This window comes from Peromyscus eremicus, chromosome 8a (assembly GCF_949786415.1).
Source record: "Peromyscus eremicus chromosome 8a, PerEre_H2_v1, whole genome shotgun sequence".
Taxonomy (NCBI): Eukaryota; Metazoa; Chordata; class Mammalia; order Rodentia; family Cricetidae; genus Peromyscus; species Peromyscus eremicus.
Window position 1 is genome coordinate 92,583,283 of NC_081423.1, and position 6,000 is coordinate 92,589,282.

The following is a 6,000-nucleotide window of genomic DNA, read 5'->3' on the forward strand; positions in this document are numbered from 1 at the left end:
ATGCTCTTGCTCTAGGTAACCCTCTTCCTCTTCTTCCACCCTCTCCACTTCCTCATCTTCAGTCTCCTACCTCTTTCTCTTCCTCTTCCTCTTTTTCCTCCTCCTCCTGTCCTTCCTCCTTCTTATTTTATTTTTTTATTTAAAATTCTTTTTCATTTTGCATACCAACCCATATTCCTACTCCCCCTCCCCTTCTCCCACTCCCCCTTCCTCCACCCCCTCTCCACCCCCTCCTCACAGGGGGTAAGGCCTCCCTTGGGTAGTCAGCATAGGCTGGCATACCAAATAGGGCCTGCACTAGGCCCTCCCCACTGTATCAAGGCTGAGTAAGGCATCTAGCACCACAGGGAATTAACTTCTCTTCCTCTCCTATTCCTCCTCTCTTTCTTTCTCCCCTTCTTTTCCTTCTCCTCCTGCTTCTCCTCCTTCTCCTCTTCCTCTTTCTCCCCTCCTTTCCTTTTGAAACTATGATCGATCATGAGTAGCTCTATCCAACACCTCCCCTTGAAACCATACCACAGTTCTCTGATATTTTTGCTGCCCCAAATGGGTCAAAGCAAAGCCAAGTACAGCAAATGATTCATTTTTTTTCCCAAAAGCAGTTTCACATCAACTCAATCATGTGGAGTAGGCGGATGTAAAGGAATGGTGATTCCTTGTTGAAGAAGTATGCAGGTATGATTTTGAATATTTCCTTCACCCATACAAGCCTGAGCTTTACTCAGGAGCTTTGTGTGCTACACACTTACCTAGGTCTAAGCTGATGTTCACATTGTGTCCATGAAAACAAAACAAAACTAATGCTGAAACTGCAACCAGGATCTCAAATAAGGCTTACGTCTTATCTCTCGATTTAGTTTTTCTCAATTGATGACATTTACTTCTCAAACTTATTCATCCAGTTTAGTGAGTAGATGCATAAATCATTAGAAAATGGCTAGAATTTCTGGAACCCATTACCTATGGCTGGACATTTTGCTCACTCTTGATGCAGGGGTGGGGTTGGGGGACTTGGCCCTGCCTCAACTGAGTATACCAGGCTTTGCTGACTCCCCATGGGAGGCCTTACCTTTTGGAGGAGGAGGGGATAGGGGCGAGTTTGAGGGTGGGTTGGGTGGGGAGGCTGGGGGGGGAATGGGAGGAAGGATGAAAGGGGGATCTGTGGTTGGTATATAAAATGAATAAAATTTTTTTAAAAATAAGAAAAAAATAAGAAAATAAATAAATAAAAGAAAAAGGAAAATGGCCAGGAATGTAGAAATGCCCCAAATACTCTGTCTTTGTTGTCTTAACTTTATTTTATGACCTAGAACTAACCCAGGTGCAGGCTGTGTTCTGTAGTGGCAGTCTTGTGTTCAAACCAATATTCTGTCAAGTCACTGAGCAGCATGGAACTTTAAGCCAAGTGAGTGGATCTGCAGGTCATTAGCCTCTCCAAGTGGGTGAGCTCATTGTTTCCACTACACATGACTTTTCTAATATTTCTGATTTTACACCATTGTTTTGTGTAAGATCTAGACTTCAATGAAGACTTGAAGTAGAATGTCCTAGCTGAACTGAACTGACACAGAGATGCTGGCGGGGGTGGGGGGTGGGGTGGAGGAGGAGAAGGGAGAGAATGAGAGAGTATGATGAATTTTGGGTCTGGTATGTCTCACAAGGATCTGTGTGATAAGCGCATGGTCTCCAACACAGCAAAGTGCTTGAAACTTCAAGATGTGGACCTGGTAGGAGAAGCCTAGGTCACTAGGGGTGTGTCCTCCAAGGGGACTATGAGATCCACATCTCATTTTCTTTCTTTTGTTTCACAGGCACAAAGTAAGCAAGTGAGTTTGCTAGTTTGCTCTGTTAAATGTTCCTGTCATGCTGTGCTGGTGTGAGACTACAGGGAGGGAGAAAAACTGATTGTGGGTAAGAGTCTCTGAAACCATAGCATCATTTGATAGACTCTGCCATTACAAATGTATATCTCAGTGGTTTGCTAGAGCAATAGCTGATACGGAGAATATGGAGACTGAACCTACCATCTTCTGTAACCAGGCAAGGCTTCCAGTGGTGGGATTGGGACATCAACCTGTCCTCAAAACCTTAGAAATACAATTTTTTCCTGCCTGCATAATGTGCTGAGAAAATGGTGATGCAGAACCTGTAGGCGGGGCCAACCAAGGACTGGTCCAATTTGAGGCCCATGACCCAAGAGGGAACCAGTGCCTGGCACTGCCTGGATGGCCAGGAATCAGAGGCTGGATAACCCAGAGACCTACAATAGGACCAAACAGGACTGGAAAAAAAGTCAATGAAATGATTTCTAATGATATTCTAATACACTCATAGATCAGTGTCTTGCCCAATCACCATCAGAGAGGTTTCTTCCAGCAACTGATGAGAGCAGATGCAGAGACCCACAGCCAAATATTAGGCAGAGCTTCAAAAAAAAACCTATGGAAGAGGGGAGGAAGGGCTGTAAGAAGGCGCAGAAGTGTGTGTGTGGGGGGTGTCTCTGACTCTTTTGTCTGCCCCGGGAACCTTTTCATCTTCCTGGTTGCCTCATCCAGCCTTGATGTAAGGGTTTGCGCCTAATCTTCTTGTAACGTATTGTGCTTTGTTCCGTTCCTATGCCTGGGAGGTAAACCTGCTGTTTTCTGAAGGAAAATGGAGGAGGAATGGATCTCTGGGAGAAGGACATGGGGGTGAGTGCAATAAGGGGATGGAGAGGAAATTGCTGTTAGAATGTAATGCATGAGCCGGGCGGCGGTGGTGGCGCACGCCTTTAATCCCAGCACTTGGGAGGCAGAGCCAGGCGGATCTCTGTGAGTTCCAGGCCAGCCTGGGCTACCAAGTGAGTTCCAGGAAAGGCGCAAAGCTACACAGAGAAACCCTGTCTCGAAAAACCAAAAAAAAAAAAAAAAAAAAAAAGAATGTAATGCATGATAGAAGAATAAAAAATAAAAAATGGGGGGGGGGTAGAAAAGGGTGGAGGGAGGGAGTGGGAGGAGAGGAGGGAGTGGAAACTGGGGATGTAAAATAAATGAAAAAATTAATTAATAACAAAGTAGGAAAAGAACTAGTATTACAAAAGAAGAAAAAAAACCCCCAAAATCAAAGTTTTCATTAAAAGTTAAATGATGTGTTTATCCAGTGCCAAGCAGTCAGCCCTGAAAACATACATACACACAACATTATATGGACTCTACATACAGGTTATATTTAGGATGCATTCAAAAATCGCTAGTGAAAAAGAGGCCACGAATTTGAAGGAGAGTAGGGAGGGGTATATGGGAAGTTTTGGAGCAGGGAAAGGGAAGGGAGAAATGTTATGACTACATTATAATCTCAAAAGAACGTTAAATGATGTAAAGTTACATAGATTATATAAAGCACAGGGTAAAAGCACTACAAACAGTGGTGCATGCTTTTAATCCCAGCACTCGGGAGGCAGAGGCAGGCGGATCTCTGTGAGTTCGAGGCTAGCCTGGTCTACAGAGTGAAATCCAGGATAGGCACCAAAACTACACAGAGAAACCCTGTCTCGAAAAGCCAAAAAAAAGTACTAAAAACATATCACTTCCTAATTATTTTTCTATGTTTTGGTATTGCTAAGCTCTTGAGGTTTTGTGATATATCTACTATATCACTTTGGTAGAAAGAATATGTACTTGTGTACAATCCTGTATTTTGATGTTGACCTTGGGGGTACATTACAATATAGACACTGGGAAATACTTTAAATCAGATGACTATTGTTTACCAGCAATCCGATAGACAGGGCCACACAAACTGAGGGCAGAGTACAAAAAGAACAAAGCCGTCTTGGCATTACTGTGGCTTTACTGGGGAGTTGGGACACACAAGACTGAAAATGTTCTTTCTGGGTTTAGAGAACTCCAGAAATAGGAAAATTCTAGAGAATACCTGACCTAACAGCCTGATTTTCTCATTTACAAATGAGAATAGAAAACCCTCCACCAACCCTTCCCCGAGATGATGGAGACTTTCTTAAAATGATACAGTCTGTAAGTGACAGCCAGGGCTTCAAGTCCAAGCCTAACTCTTTCAACTATACTGCATTTTTCTTCTCTTGCCCTCATTTCATAGGGAATGGCCAAGAGCAATCTTTGACCTCATTCTGGACTATGCCCATGACAAGTACTGACTAAAGCTTCAGAAGTGATCCAGGAAGAATTCCCTTGGCGCTAATGTGAAACTAGGATGCCTCCTGCATTGGACCCTGGCACCATTGGTAAATGACATTTCTGCTTCTAAAAGCATGCAATCCTCCTGCTCTACATGGATGCCCTCATATTTCAGACTTGGAAAGTTGCATTGAAAAGTAGGCAAGGGTGCAAAGTGCAGTATTTCTGAACTCTATTCTAGCAAACCAAAGAGATCAGTGTAGGTGTTCTTGAGGAGACAATGTTGGGAATGGACACTATGAGGTTAACAGAGGAAGTGGGCAAGGTCCTTTCATCTCATTCATTTATCCTTAAAAAGATAAGCTCCATTTATGTGTATTGTATCTTTAAAAATTCTGTTAAAATATTAATGGATTTTGCTAACTGAGGTGTGATGACACACCTGTAATCCCAATACTCAAGAGGCGGAGGCAGGAGAATCTCTAAAATTGCCTTCAGCTTCTTTGGCTACCTGTCAAGTTTCAGGGCAGCTTGGGCAATAATAATGGTAAATAATAGCAATAATAATGCAATACAATAGTGAAGTTTGAATGAATCTGAATTAATGAGGACACTATCTTCCTTGCCATCAAGTAGTCTGGGTCTAAAATAACTAGAATGGCCTTGGGTAAGTTGATATACTCCTTTATCTTGAGAAGACCACATCTGAATATGTAATATATATATATATATATATATATATATATATCAGGGCTTTGTGAGGATTGAAAGAGCAGTGTTTCTTAGTACATGGGATACTTTTTAAATGGTGGTAACTGTAGCTGTCTCAGAAGTCTCAAGGCCTGCAGGCAATCTCCAAACAGTAGCTTTAGAAATAAGTTCCAAGATGATGGTCCTTCTAGGCTTTACATGACAGTGCTTGATGCTGTGTTTACTTCCAGACTGAACTCATGGAAATGTTCGATCCCAAATAAAGGAAGTCATAGCAACAACAGCCATTCATCTTTCAGCTTTCAACAGCTCCTCATGTCCTCGTGATCATCATCTGAGTACCAAAACAATCCAGCTGAGAAAAAGGTAAACAGGACTCTTTCCATTTTGCAAATGAAGAAATGGAAGTGTAGGGACACAGAACACCTAAATAAAAATTGTCATTACTTGTATCCTTATCTTTCTGCCCTCTGGTTCTCTTAGTTCTGAAGCTGAATTTAATTTTCTTTTACATAGGATATTTCACTCTATATTAGTACAGATGCAAGATATATTTAAATAAATCCTAACTCACTCACTCCAACACAATCTGTGAAGCATCCTTAAGTTTTCTGTTGGGCCTGCCCTAGTCATAATTCTCCATACGGCAGCCTCTCTATTTCTTTAACAGGTTCTTGTACCTCATACTCCTGGGGCTTCCTATGTGCTGAAAAATCCTGCTGCTTCTTCTTGCAACTCTTGGGTAGATCACTTGACTGAAAATGAGGCTGGAAATTATGATAATTTAGGAGTTAGTAATTTCCTCACCACATTCCTTTCATGCTTGCGTCTCGCTCCATTGCCTACCATCTCTTCCCTTCTTCCGCACCCACATCCTAATAGCTCTAGGACTGCCTTCCCATTTTCTCCTGGGATATCACATCCATGTCTCACACTAACGTGTCAAATGTGTTTGTGATGCATTCGTCTTGGCAGTAGGATGAAATCAGAGTATACTATGTGAATTTTCATCATCCTCTACCTGGGAAAGATAATTGTCATAAAACTGACAGTGATGGGACAAGGGTGATTTATATGATAATTCAGACATTGTGGTAAGCCTACACGTGTCAGATAATATACTCTGAGTAATGGTGACTGGTGTGAGAAATACAGT

General features: G+C 42.2%; 1 long non-coding RNA gene across 4 annotated transcripts in view; it reads left to right on the top strand.

The window, feature by feature from the left end:
• The window catches only part of LOC131917905 (uncharacterized), a 72,412-nt gene extending 67,110 nt beyond the window's left edge, over window positions 1-5,302 (top strand). For all 4 annotated transcript variants that reach the window (XR_009380773.1, XR_009380775.1, XR_009380776.1 and 1 more), the window contains 3 exons: window positions 1,812-1,911; window positions 4,096-4,240; window positions 5,075-5,302. This is a non-coding gene — a long non-coding RNA (uncharacterized LOC131917905). The remainder of the gene's footprint in view (window positions 1-1,811; window positions 1,912-4,095; window positions 4,241-5,074) is intronic.
• Window positions 5,303-6,000: the final 698 nt, after the last annotated feature.